The sequence below is a fragment of the Anolis carolinensis genome, chromosome 6, assembly GCF_035594765.1.
Source record: "Anolis carolinensis isolate JA03-04 chromosome 6, rAnoCar3.1.pri, whole genome shotgun sequence".
Lineage (NCBI taxonomy): Eukaryota > Metazoa > Chordata > Lepidosauria > Squamata > Dactyloidae > Anolis > Anolis carolinensis.
In genome coordinates, this window is record NC_085846.1 from 42,494,897 (window position 1) to 42,509,269 (window position 14,373).

Here is a 14,373-nt window from a genome sequence, read left to right on the forward strand (position 1 = left end):
GGGACCCCAGATCGCTTCAGTGGAAGAGGAAGTGGCACTGACTTTACCTTCACTATCAATGGTGTGCGTCCTGAGGATGAAGGGGAGTATTACTGTGGCCAAGTAAACAGCTTTCATCTACACAGTGATACACTTCAGTACAAAAACCTAGTTGATGATTTAAGATCAGGAGTGGCTTGAACGGAGCTGGGCAAGATTTCTTTGATTGTTTTAAATAAAGGATGAATTGCGAGAAAGAGTGCCATCAGTAGTTTAGAACTAGCTCTGCCCCAATATACCTTCCAAATATGTCTAGGAAGTGCTAATAATTAATTAAAGTGAGAACTAATAACTTCACTTTCTCAGAATAATTTTGTGGTCTTACTTTTATTTTAAAATAATCATATTTATTGAATTTCCACAATTTCTACCATGTCACGGTACAGCAACAAATCACAATCTACAATCTTGCCTTATCCCATTCACTTTCCCTCCAATCCCCAAGTCAGAGATTTACACAACACCTCTCTGTCAATTATTTCACTAATACATTATCCTTTACTCTATTTTCCATTTTATTAATGTTAATCTTAACTTCCCCTAATTATTTTTTCAAAATTTAATTGAAGGTGGTTCTACACAGGAATGATCATGCAGGTTGAAGCTTGATATTGGAGAGAAGCAATTCATACAGAAAAGCTGGTTTGGGGGCCCTCAAGCCAGCAAAAAGACTGCTGGGAATAAAAGAAAGCTTCATTGCATTCTTCAAGAGTTGGTTTTCTTGGTGATTTGGTTGGTTGAATATTGGTTGTTGCGGGATCCAGGAGTTGTCTGACTTTTTTCTTTGTGTTGTTCTGTTTCCCGCAATACATTCCGTTCAGATTAATATTTGTAAACGGCAAGGCTGGGGCACTATCCTGGGAGGAGGGCAAGGTGATAAAGTTTTTGCTGGAGGAGGCCGTGAACCTGCTCGAGGCAGGTGAATAATTTTTTCTGGGCTACACTGCTCTTCCTTTGGAAGTAGCTTAGGCAGGAAAGACTGCTGCCTTGTGACTTCTGCCTCCTCAACATTTGCCAGCTGGCGCACAAACCCAGGCCGGACATCCTTATTGATGGAGTGGTGCTCTTCTTTGTGCTCTTCTTTGGAGAGCTTCCCGAGGCCGTGGGGCTGCCTTGGTAGGAGAGGGGGCTCCTTCCGTTTCTGTCTCTGGATCTTCTTTTCCTCCTGCTGCTGTTTCATCTTTGCCCTCAGAATTTCGGCTTGGGCAGCTTTCTGTGGCTCCAGTTCCCACAAGGGCTGCCTCTGCCTGCTCAGGCGCTGCTGCTGCTGTTGAATAGGTGGCACCGGCCAAGTAATGGGGGGCTTCCTCGGAGTCAAGGGCCCTTAAATAAATGACCCTGATCCGAGGAAACAGCCGGCCAATATTGAGCATGTCAAATGCCTCTATGGCGGTTCCAGGAAAAGCAAACCTAAAAACAAAAATAAAACAAAAAACAATCAAACAATAAATAATTTTTTAAAAAGTCTAAACAAAATAGAAAAGAATACAAACCAATAAATAAAAGTAATAAAATAAAATAAATGTAAACAACATTTCAGAAACAAAGCGAAATAATGAATATTCAAAACTCTAACAAATACTAGAAATAAATTTACTTCCAAACACCAACTTAATAATAGGAATAAGAATAAATAACAAACACTTCCAAGAAATGAAACAGCTTCCTTTTAAGACAGAATGCTGCATGCACAACAATATTTTCCATGTGTGTGCCGTTTCTTTTGGGGAGGTGCTTCTGCCTCTTCACTTTGTGCTTCCTTGCCCCAACTTTGTGCTTCTAAAGTTGTTAAAGTTGTTAAAAACAATCAAACAATAAATAATTTTTTAAAAAGTCTAAACAAAATAGAAAAGAATACAAACCAATAAATAAAAGTAATAAACTAAAATAAATCTAAACAATATTTCAGAAATAAAGCTAAATAATATACCCTCCAGCTTCTGCCACTTTTTCCTCAGGCAACAGTCAATCACTGATTCAACTTCGGCAATGATGTTTATTACTGGGATTGTGCTGGAGGTAACAGCAAAATTTTCTCCTAAAATAAAATAAATGTAAACAATATTTCAGAAACAAAGCGCAATAATGAATATTCAAAACTCTAACAAAAGCAAACCAATCAACAAAAACTGGGCCCAAATACCAGGAAGCACAAGAGGAATCAAGGACAGAGGCAGAGGGCAGGGCGGGCAGGGCAGCGATCAGCAGGGCAGGAGGGCAGGAGGAGGCAAGAGGAAGCACTGAAAAGACTGAGAGGCAGCAACAGTCCAGTCACCTGGGGAGACATTGTGACATCAGAGGGAGGGAGGGGAGGGGGAGACATTGTGACATCAGGGGGAGGGAGGGGAGGAGGAGACATTGTGATGATGACGAATACACAAGCCCCCGCACTTACATTGCTCTGACATACAGCTGATTCCTGCCAGGAGTTCCACAGGCTCACAGGAACCCTGGATTTCCCTTTTCAGAAGAACCTCAGTCACATAGATGCATTGTTTCCTCCCTTACAGGAGCAGAAAACCTCAGGCACTCTCTCTCCATTGAAGCTTCATTGACCCTTGTTACATATTAACCCAGAGCAATAAATTATATCTGACCTGCTTTCACTTCCACTGCCTGCAAAAAGCAGCCCTTTGCAGGCAGCTTTAAAAAACCAAAAACTGTCATAAAAACCCCTTCCAAGCCGCAGATCTCAGCCGGCTTGTCCGAAGCAGTCCAGGACCGCCTCGGGAGCAGGGAAACATAGTTCTTTCAATCGCAGATATGGAAACTGCTCGGCCCCCGTATCCATGACTTAACTAATTCACTCCAGACCAATTTCATTCTACTCCGGAACCTTTTCTAAACTCGGCTGTCATCTTGTTTTCTGCTAGCTGCAAAAAGGAAAAAAGGAAAAGTATGGTATATATTGTACTTTAAAGTAAGTTATAGTTCTATATTTCCTCAAGTGATATAATCACATATATTATGACTGTAATATCAATTTATATATTCCAACTGTACAGATAAGTACATATTTCAATGTCCAATTTTAACAAATATAATCTTGATAGTGTTCTCAAGGTTTGTAGTACTCTTCTTCAAATTCGATCATTCAAAGTAAATCAAAGTTCCATGTCAATAGTAACTCATTTAAAGTAAATCAAAGTTCCATGTCAATAGCAACAAAGTTCCATGTCAGTAGTAACGACTGGTCTCCCGGGTATGCATCCAGTTTCGGTGACCTTCTTCAGGTAGACCTTCTTCAGGTAATCCTGGAGTTCCCTCTGTTTGCTGCTCTGCTGTCTTATTTCTTTTCATAGAATTAGAATCTTGTTTTCTGCTGCAGGAGAACCCGACTCACCTCCCCGCACATGAATTGGTCCTTTTTATGAATGAGTGTGCCTTCTTATGAATGAGCATAGGCAAGGCGATCTAAACATATCTTTTCTATGTCTTTTAATGAATGTTTAAGTATCAGGGACCCCTCCCCCCACTCCTGCATGAACCCCATCCATTCCTTGCACCGACTCCTAGTCTTAGAGTGACCCCAACTAGCCCTCTTGCCTGCCTGGGCTAATGGAGAAATTCTGGGATTCCTTCTTTTTCCCTTATGGAAACGCAAAAGGAGATTGAAGCCCTTTTGATGCCCATAGGACTGACTGTGTTTGTATCCCCAGCCCAAGGGATGCTGGATCTTGTCCCAGGTTTAAGTTGCATTTTCCTCCAAAAATCTGGTCAAAAATCTGAGCGAGGGAAGGTGTCCCTGCATAGCAACATTAACTATTGTGCTGCCATGGGTCATCCCAACCCCTTCCCCCTCTGGAGACAGGGTATATATGAGGTGAGAAGGGCGGGACATAAATGTCAAAAATAAATAAATAAATAAATAAATAACTTTCTGGAAATGTCTGTAATTTTCAAAGCAGTTAATTTTTAACCAATGAAAACCCACTGTGATAGAAATTTATCCACACTGCAAACATTTGTGGACCTTGGATGCCTGATCTGAAGTTCATCGTAATACTTAGAGTAGATTCTCTGCCTCTCAGAAAAGGAAGCTATTACCAACTGACTTTGTGTCAGAATTCAAGGGGTTGGTGATGATATTAAGGCTCTCAACAGCATGAGCACCTCACTCCATATATATCGGCCTGAAAAGTGACCCCCACCTCTTGCCTCCATGTTGCTCTACAGGAGGCAATATGAAGTGTCCGAACGCATCTCCCTCTATGAACCACCGCGGAGATTAAGATCTTCCAGGGAGGCCTGCCACCATCACAGGCGCGATTAGCGGGGACGAGAGACAGGGCCTTCTCAATGATTGCCTCTCGGCTATGGAACTCCCTCCCTGGCGAGATTAGATCAGCCCCCTCCCTCCTGTCCTTTAGAAAGATGGTAAAGACCTGGCTGTGGGATCAAGCCTTTGGGGCAATGCAAGAACAACAGCAATAGGAAATTTCACTCTGCTGACCAGATACAGTGCGGCTGAATTGCGATGGTTTTAAATAACGGTTTTAATGCGAAGATAACCGATTTTAGTGTTTATGTATATTTATGGTTTATTTTATGCACCGGCATTGAATGTTTGCCGTATTTATGTTGCCCCTTCGGGGTGAGAAGGATGGAATATAAATGTTTTAAATAAATAAATATCAGAGGAATATGAAATCCCTTCCCTTGGAGGCCCAACATTGGGCTCTTTCCAATCCATAACATGGCTATCGATTTAAACCCAGGTCGGACCGGACTTTTCCTCTGTGTGGAACCGGCCCTAGATACAGCTGAATAAAACCCCACATTTCTGCTTTGTACTGGAATTATGGCAGTGTGGACTCAGAAAACCCAGTTCAAAGCAGATATTGTAATATTTTCTGCTTTGATAGTCTGAGGCCGCTTCCAGACAGCACTTTATCTCATGCCAAAAGAGGGTTTAAAAAACCTGCTTTGGCGCAGTTTAAAGTCCACACACCACTAAAAAACCAAGCCTTTCCCAGTTAGGTGGATACATACCATCCCTGTAACTACCGGGATTATATTCAGCCACACACACCCAACACCCCCCCCCCCCCCCAAAGCCCTAAAAATGGTTAAGAACTTACCGGGCCACCATTAGGCCTTGCAGTACATTTCCTGGAATATACCAAGAAGCCGGGGGGTGGGGGGCGCAATTTGGCCTCCCCTTGCTTCCTCAGCATAATTGGCACACTCCAGGAAGTGTGCTGCTAGGCCTAATGGTGACCTGGTAAGTTCTTAATCATTTTAGGACTTTGGGGGGGGGGGGGCTTTTTGGTAAGAGGGTGGGAGCCATCTTGCATCTCTGGCCTCCAGAAGGTGCGAGATGGGTGTCTGGACAGGCCCCAGGATAGACCCATGACTTCTCGTGGGCCTGTCTACACAGGGGCCGTAGCCCATCAGAACTGGGCCTTTCAGGAAGGTGCAGATCTAATGGGCTATCTAATTAATTTGGGATAAAGCAGGGTTTTCCTGCTTTGTGTCGAATTAATCCTCTTTTCCTGGAGGTTCCGTTTGGACTCCTCTAATAACGGTGCAAGAGGACCTGGGATATAGGCCCTGTCTGGATGGGCCCTGAGTTATATGGAATGCAATGCAATGTACAGTAGAGTCACACTTATCCAACATAAATGGGCTGGCAGAACATTGAATAAGTGAAAACATTGGATAATAAGGAGGGATTAAGGAAAAGCCCATTAAATGTCAAATTATGTTATGATTTTTACAAATTGTGCCCCAAAACACATCGACAGAAAAAGCAGTTCAATACACGGTAACGTTATGTAGTAATTACTATGCAGTATTTACGAATTTAGCACCAAAACATTGCAATATATTGAAAACATTGACTACAAAAACATTGACTACTAAAAAAATTGACTACAAATAAAGATGGAATTGCATTAAATGAACTTGCAGTAACAACATTGTTGGAAGTTAAATCTGTACAAAGTTCAGTCCTTGCTGCTAGAGAAACAGCTGTGGATACGGGCCGGAGGCAGACTGTGTTGGATAATCCAGAACGTTGTATTAGCGAAGGTTGGTTAAGTGAGACTCTACTGTACATAATGACAGAGTGAAATGGGAAATGCTGTTTGCCCTTCTGTATTACACCTTACAACAACAATTATAAATGCTAATAATTTACTAAAACAAAAACTCTTATTCGGAAGAGGCTTTTTTGTCTTTCCTTTTTTATATTTTTTTTACTCTTTTTCCTTGTGAACAATAATATTTGTATTGCATTTCTACAGTGTATATAATATCCAAAAGCTATAGCCCAGTCACACCTTGTGGGTTGAATTGCATGTGCTCTCTCATTGGTTCAAATATGACAATGGCTATTTTGTGATTTCTAATGGAATTCCTTCTGAGTAAAATAGGAGAAACTGGAGTGATTGTCTACAATGACCAGAAATCATGAATCAGGTCAGAAGTCACTCCTGTGCATCCACATGACACCCAGGGGCTTCTGGCCCTTAACATAGGATAAACCCATATTTGCCCTATGTTAGCAGAGGTCAGTGAATTTTTCCAGTGTTTTGCCAGAACTAAGAGTAGTCTATTCTAAAAAGAATGCCATTAAAAGATTTAAATATATATTATTTACAGGTGTGTGCCCCCACAGAAAAAACAACAACTGTATTAGATAAATAAATTGATAGAGAGATAAATGCTATTAGAATGTGTATTAGGTAGATTGTGTGATCCTCTTATTATGACATGGTATGTTAAGACCAGGGCTGAACTTTTTGTATTTTAGGCTGCAAACAAAAGAAGAAGAAAGAAAATCCCTTCACTAATGAGAATACTCTATCACTCTTCAGAGGCAGTCCCACGTAGAGCATGTTACAGTAAACCAGACAGGATGTAACTAAGGATGTACCACTGTGGCCAGATCTGGCTTCTCAAGGAATGGGTGCAGTTGGCACAACAGTTTTAATTGTGCAAGGGCCCTCCTGGCCACCACAGATTTCTGGGCCTCCAAGTTCAGCGCTGAGTCCAGGAGGATCCCCAGACGGTGGACTTGTGTCTTCAGAGAGAGTGTAACCCCATCCAGCACAGGCTGAATCAATCTTCCGACTGATCAGGAGTACCTCTGTCTTTTCTGGGTTAAGTTTCCATTTTTTGCCTTCATCCTTTCCATTACTGATGGCATACCATTACTGATGTGCAAAAAGCACAGATGTCTATTACATGCAATATACACAACAGGTATGGTATCTAATAGTAAGTCACAATGCTTATATTACACCAACCTTTATAAAACCCAATATAAAAGTAAACAAACAAATCTCAAAAAATCGTATTGGATTTAAACTGGATTTGAACTTAAACAGTCTCTAATAGTAGTATCAAGTCCATCTATAGTGGGACAAGTTCCGTCGTAAGTTCTGGAACTGGATGGTCGATTACAAAGGTAAACAATCAAATCTCTAAACTCATATAGGATCTAAACCGGATTTAAACTTAAACATAAATAGTCTCTAATAATAGTATCCAGTCCTATGGCTGTCTTTTATAATGTCCCAAATTTGATTCAGTCTATATCGGAATAAGTTCCGTCGTAGGTTCTGGAGACTGGGTGGTCGATTACTCTCTAAACTCATATAGGATTTAAACTGGATTTAAACATAAACATAGTCTCTAATAGTAGTCTCTAGTCCTATGGACGTCTTTTATAATGTCCCAAATTCGATTCAGTCTATAGCTATTCCATTATTTCATGCAGATTCAGCACAGAGAGAAGACCGAGCCAGTTTAAGATTCTACACAAGCTTTATACATCCCTGACATGCCCCTGGTGGCACCTTTATTTCTCCCTCTATGTGCTGGATTAGCACATCTCCACCCTGCTCTTTCTGATGTAAGCCACATTCATAACAATGCTCAATTAGACAACTTTAAATTCCTGGTGTCACTTCAGATGCTGAAGAACAGCACTAAGAATTCCAGCTACATATGCAGAGTAAAATAGAGTGGCCAAAACAAACAAACAAACAAATAAATAATATTGGCACATCGGGTAAGTGAAATATGCAGTCTTAGCCTCTCTTATCTCTACATACACATGAATACATATCTCTGGGATTTTATGTCAATATTTGTTTGTTTATGGAGGCATTGAATGTTTGCCATTGTATGCTGGAATCTTCCTTGAGTCCCCTTGGGGAAATAGGGCAGAATATAAAGTTATTATGATTAATAATAATAATAATAATAATAATAATAATAATAATAATAATAATAATAATTTATTTATTTCCAAAGCCTGACAGATACTAATCCCAACAATCATACATCCAGAACACATGTTAAACATCCCCACATAACTGACAGCAAATGGAATAATATATTTATACAAATACCTAACCAAACAAAAAAGGGGGGGGGGGGGGATGAAGCATGGAGAGAACAGCTGGGTCCTCCAAGTAAGCCCCTTAATAACTATGTTGTTTTTTTGCAGAAATACACATACATAGGATTGCTTTCTATTCTGGTAGATCTCATTTTCCATGTAATACCTAGCATGTCATTTATAGTTGTCCTTCAAAACACTCAAAATGTCATTCCTTGAGAAACTGGAGCTGGAAATGTCTTGATAAAATATTTTCTTTATAAATATATTAACTTCCCATATCAATGAATAGCTCTGATCTTGTGGTGACAAATTGTTCTCCTTGATTGAGATTGTTCGGTTGAGATCCCTCCGGAGAGTTCATCAGTTTGTAACTCTCACCCAGGTGTTTCTGAGACTTTTCAGGAAGCATAAGACTCCTATGGGGAGAGACAATGATTTTTTCTATTCCCTGAAGATTTGCATAGATTTCCATTTTTGACTCTTCATAAATCATCGCTGTGATTCTCTCCATGGTAAAGATAGAAACCATTTTAACACTTTCTGGGGAAAAGGAGAAATTGTTGAATTGACAGCATTAACATCATGTTACAAATACATTTGATTTGGCTTGTCTTGAATATCTTTAAAGGTAGGTTTATGGGAATGCTGTTCCATCTCAGATTCCAAGTAAATATTAACAACTGACTGACATGCTTAATTTCTCTCCTTCTAGAATCAAGTGGGGAAAATGTGATCACTTAGACCCCGGCCTCTTTACAGAAAAATCCTGGGGACAGAGTCGAAATTCAGTGCAAGACTTCCTCTTCAGTAACCAGTTCATACACTAACTTCATAAACTTCTATCAGATTCTACCAGGACAAAAACCCAAGCTACTGATTTATTATGCTACCAGGCGTTTTGAAGGGACCCCAGATCGCTTCAGTGGAAGAGGAAGTGGCACTGACTTCACCTTCACTATCGATGGTGTGCGTCCCGAGGACGAAGGGGAGTATTACTGTGGCCAAGTAAATAACAGTCCTCTACACAGTGATACACTTCAGTACAAAAACCTAGTGGACGATCTAGACTGCAGCAGTAGTTTTCAGTTGGGATGTGCAAGATTTCTTTGAATGTACATAGAGGCTAAAATAGGAATTGCTACTAGAAATTACACCTTTGAACAAATCCTAAGAAATAATAATAAATAACAAAAATGAGATTTCTCTAATTCAGAAGAGTCTTTTTTCTTTCTATTTTTCCTTTTTAATATTAATAGTTTTTTTATTGAATTTTCACATCATATATAATATCAGAGAGCCAGAACCCACTCATACAATGTGGGCAAAGCTGTGCATGCTCTCTGATTGATTTATGTACAAAAATGGCTATTTTGTGATTTCTAATAGAATTCTTCTGAGTAGACTAGGTGAAGCCTAGTCTACTGGCTAGACACCATGAATCAGGACAGAAGTCACTTCTATACGTCCACATGACATCCAGGGACTTCTGACCCATAACACAGGAGAAACCTATTTGTAGCCCATGTTAGTAGAAGTAGTAGAAGCCAGAAAATGCTTCAGATTTCTGCCAGAACTGAGAGTAGTGTCTGCCCCCTTAGATAAAACAACTAGTAGAAAAATAGATTTATGGAGAGATAAATGTTATTGGAATGTGCATTGTCTTTCTGCTGATTTCTGCAAAAGCACCCAGTGAAGGCCATGACATCTCCATGACATCTCTGCAGCCAGCTGCCATGGTGACAAGTGACAATGCCTGGCAGGACAAAACTGGGTGTGGATCAACTGGGCAGCCAGGACTTTGACATACTGGTGCATTGGAAGAGAGCTGGGCAGTGTTGCTGCCCCAGAGTTGGTCTAAAGTATTACTTCTCCAGACAATTCTTGGATTTTGTGATTAGAGTAGATGGAACCTAGGGCAGCCCATTGTTTTCTCTTTCTAGCACTCTGTGTGTGCGTGTTGACATGTATTATGGCATTTTATGGCGCTCCAGCACAAAGAGAAGACAGGCAATTTAAGATTATAATCAAACACTTCTCCTTTGAAAGATAACACCCCTTATTTCGCTCTCTATGAGCTGCATTAACCAAACACATCTCGCTCTGCTGCCTTTGAAGAAGGATCTTGTTGTTTCCAAGACCCACATAAGCCACATTCATGATGTCGATCAAATGAATAGCTCTAAACACTTGATATCACCAGCTCAGGTTCTTGACAGGTTGAAGAATCATGTCCAGTACCAGACCATAGCACTAGATATCCCAGCTGCATATGCAGACTCAAAAAGAATAGCCAAAATAAATAAACAGACAGACAGATAATATTGCCACATCAGATGAATGAGATAGGTACTCTTGTATTTTCTATCTACACACACTGTTCTTGTTTTCTGTGAAGCTAAATCTCAACCAAGCAGCAATTTCTTTAAAGCCGAAGCATTTATATTTGAGGCTGAAAACTAAAGAACGAAAATTCATTAACTGATGAGATTAATGTATTCTTTAACCTAGTAAAATAAGTTAAATATGTGTTATTTCCAGATGTGTGTGACCTTAGGGAGAACAATTGTTCAAGAAATAGAATTATGGAGGCAATTCTATTAGAACATATTTTAGGTGGATACTGTCTTAGCTCAGAGCAAATGGGAAACCCCATGTGTGACCAATGCCTGAAAACACTAGACTCAACCATACAGAATCCAAAGTCTATGCCAACTGTCCCCAGAATATGTGACAGTGAAATGTAGCATATTTGTGAACAAATAATGAAAAAGGGATATGAAGGAGAGAACTGCTGGGTCCCCTAAGTAAACTACTTACGTCAGCTCCACTGGCTGCAGATTAGCTATCGCACACAATTCAAAGTGCTGGCTTTAGTCTATAAAGCAGCTCAGCTTACTTGTCCAAACGTGTCTCCCGCTATGACCCATCACATAATTTAAGATCTTCAGGGGAGGCCCTGCTCTCGGTCCCGCCAGCCTCACAGGTGCAGCTGGCAGGGCCAAGAGACAGGGCCTTTTCAGTGGTGCCCCCCCCCCCCCCCCCCGTCTATGGAACACCCAAATGAAAACAGACAGGTTCCCTCTCTCCTGTCCTTCCGAAAAAGAGTGAAAACTTGGTTGTGGGACCAGGCCTTTGACCAATAATAGTAGCATTACTTAGAATTATATGATCCAAGATATAATGACAGAGCCAGTTTGGACTTGGAATGTGCCTTGAATGTTTGTTTATTTATTTACTATATTTACACCTCGCTCTTCTGACCCCACAGGGGACTCAGAGCGGCTTACAGATTATGGCAAAATTCAATGCTGCATTATACATACAAATACTAAATGTAACATTTCAAATTATAAAACAGATGAAAAACATATAAATGCAATAAAACAGATTAAAAACATAGTTTCCCAATCACGCTCCCCCCACAGGCCAAACATAAGTCTGCTAGTAAAAGTGGTCTTATGTGTTATTACCATGGGGTAAGGTGATATAAAGTGCTAGTGTAAAAGGCTACAGGATTAGGGTACAGGTGCCACAATTTTAAAACACGAGATCTTAAAATGCAGGAGGGCTGAGGTTTAGATTGTGAAGTAAAGTATTTGATATCAATACTCAATGTCCAGTTTAGAGTGGAATTCAACGACCAGGCCACAATGATTAAACCTATTTAAAACTTGAATGGACAATAATCAAAAGAACTCTGGGATGATATCTAAGGCCAAATGGAGAGTGCCTTCAGGAGCAGTCCAGCTGGCTTGGACCCAGAAGGGCCATGTGCTGGCCGCACTGAAGGCAGCGAAGGCAGCAGATGGGAGATGGAAAAGACCCCATGCTGCAGGCCAGTGGCCCTAGATGCAATGAGGCATGACCACTGGCCTTGTGATCTCCACGTGGATAAGATCAGGGCTGAGCAAGGCAGCAAAGCTGGATGGCAAATGCTCAAGCCCCAGGGTCTCCCCTGCAGCAGGGCCCAACAGAGCTCTCCCAGGCCTCTAGGTCAGTCCTTTTATGTTCTCCTCTTGGAAGCTGCTGGGTCAGCTGGATGGAATGAGGGTGTGGCTGCAGGTCTCCTTATGGGTAAGCCCAGGGCTGAGCAAGGCAGCAAAGCTGGATGGCAAATACTCAGGCCCCAGGGTCTCTTCTTCAGCAGGGCCCAATATTTATGAATGTTTCAATGTAATTTAATTTAAACGGATTGAAATGTGATTGTACCCTGTTTCCCCGAAAATAAGACATCCCCGAAAAATAAGACGTAGTAGAAGTTTTGCTGAATTACTAAATATAAGGCCTCCCCCAAAAGTAAGACCTAGCAAAGGTTTTGTTTGGAAGCATGCCCGCCAAACAGAACACCAGAGCATGCAGGGTTGGTAAATGTACATACCAGCTGTACATGGAAATAATGGTAGTAACAAGAAATTCTTGATAGGATTCAGAGTTTGTCTGGTTATGTTGGTTTGTAATGACAACTACTGTACAGTATATAATAAATGTTCATTTTTTGTTAAACAATAAATGTGAATTCTTCTTCATGGAAAAATAAGACATCCCCTGAAAATAAGACCTAGAGCATCTTTGGGAGCAAAAATTAATATAAGACACTGTCTTATTTTCGGGGAAACACGGTAATTAGTTTATATATGTGGGCCGGGCTGTGGCGCAGGCTGTTGAGCAACCAACTGCAACAAATCACTCTGACCAAGAGGTCATGAGTTCGAGGCCAGCTCGGAGCCCCATGTTTGCCTTGTCTTTGTTCTATGTTAAGGCATTGAATGTTTGCCTTATATGTGTAATGTGATCTGGCCTGAGTCCCCTTCGGGGTGAGAAGGGCGGAATATAAATACTGGAAATAAAATAAATCAATAAATATTTGTAAGCCGCCCTGAGTCCCCTAATGGGTGAGAAAGGTGGGGTAGAAATGTTGTAATAAATAAATAAACAAATAACCAACTCTGTTTCCACAGACACAAACATAATTGCTTTCTCCTATGAGAGACCTAACTTTTCAATTTACTACCTAGTACATAATTTTATCTTTGTTCTTTAAGAGACACAAAAAATCATTCTGTGAAAAACTGAAGCTAACTAACTTGATAAAATATTATATTTCTGAAAATATTAAATACTCATGTCATTGAATAGCTCTAATCTTGCGGTGATAAATTGTTCTTCTTGATTGAGATTGCTCTGGGGAGGTCCTTCCTGAGACTTGATCAGTTTGAAATCCTCACCAGGTGCTTCGGGGGCTTTTCAATGAGCATAAATATCATCTACACAGAGAAACAATGATTTTGTTTCTATCCCCTAAAGATTTGCATAGATTTCCATACTTGGCACTGCATAAATCCCCTCTTGGATCTTCATCACAGTAAAGATAGACACCGTTTTTATCATTATCTGAGAAAAAGAAGAAATTGTTGAATTGATAGCACTGGAATCATGTTACAATTATCTCTGATATGTCTCCTCTTGAATATCTTTAAAGGTATGATTATTGGAATGTTGTTTCTCATTCAGCTCCTAGGCAACAATTAACATTTGATTTACATTTTTATATTTTATCCTTTCAGAATCAAGTGGGCAAATTGTCACTCAGACCCCAGCTTTTTTGCAGAAAAATCCTGGGGACAGAGTGGATATTCAGTGCAAGGCTTCCTCTTCTGTCAACACTTACATGAACTTCTATCAATTGATACCGGGGCAAAAATCTAAGCTATTGATTCATGGAACTACCAACCGTTTTGAAGGAACCCCATATCGCTTCAGTGGAAGAGGAAGCGGCACTGACTTCACTTTCACGATCAATGGTGTGCGTCCTGAGGACGAAGGGGAGTATTACTGTGGCCAAGCAAAGAGCTTACCTCTACACAATGATACACTTCAGTACAAAAACCTAGTTAGTGATGGAAGACTGCAGAAATAGCTTGAATTGTGCTGTTCAAGATTTCTTTGAATGTACCTAAAGAGAGGATGAATTGTGTGAG

At 40.5% G+C, this 14,373-nt stretch overlaps 2 long non-coding RNA genes across 2 annotated transcripts; one reads left to right on the top strand and one right to left on the bottom strand.

The window, feature by feature from the left end:
- Nucleotides 1–347: 347 nt before the first annotated feature.
- Nucleotides 348–2,426, bottom strand: LOC134292473 (uncharacterized). The gene is made up of 2 exons (XR_009999717.1): nt 1,970–2,426; nt 348–1,449 (listed from the first exon to the last, which is right to left on the bottom strand). It is a non-coding gene; the product is annotated as an uncharacterized LOC134292473 (long non-coding RNA).
- A 5,878-nt stretch (nt 2,427–8,304) lies between these two features.
- On the top strand, nt 8,305–9,594 carry LOC100552664 (uncharacterized). Its single transcript, XR_010007084.1, has 2 exons — nt 8,305–9,023; nt 9,108–9,594. It is a non-coding gene; the product is annotated as an uncharacterized LOC100552664 (long non-coding RNA).
- Nucleotides 9,595–14,373: the final 4,779 nt, after the last annotated feature.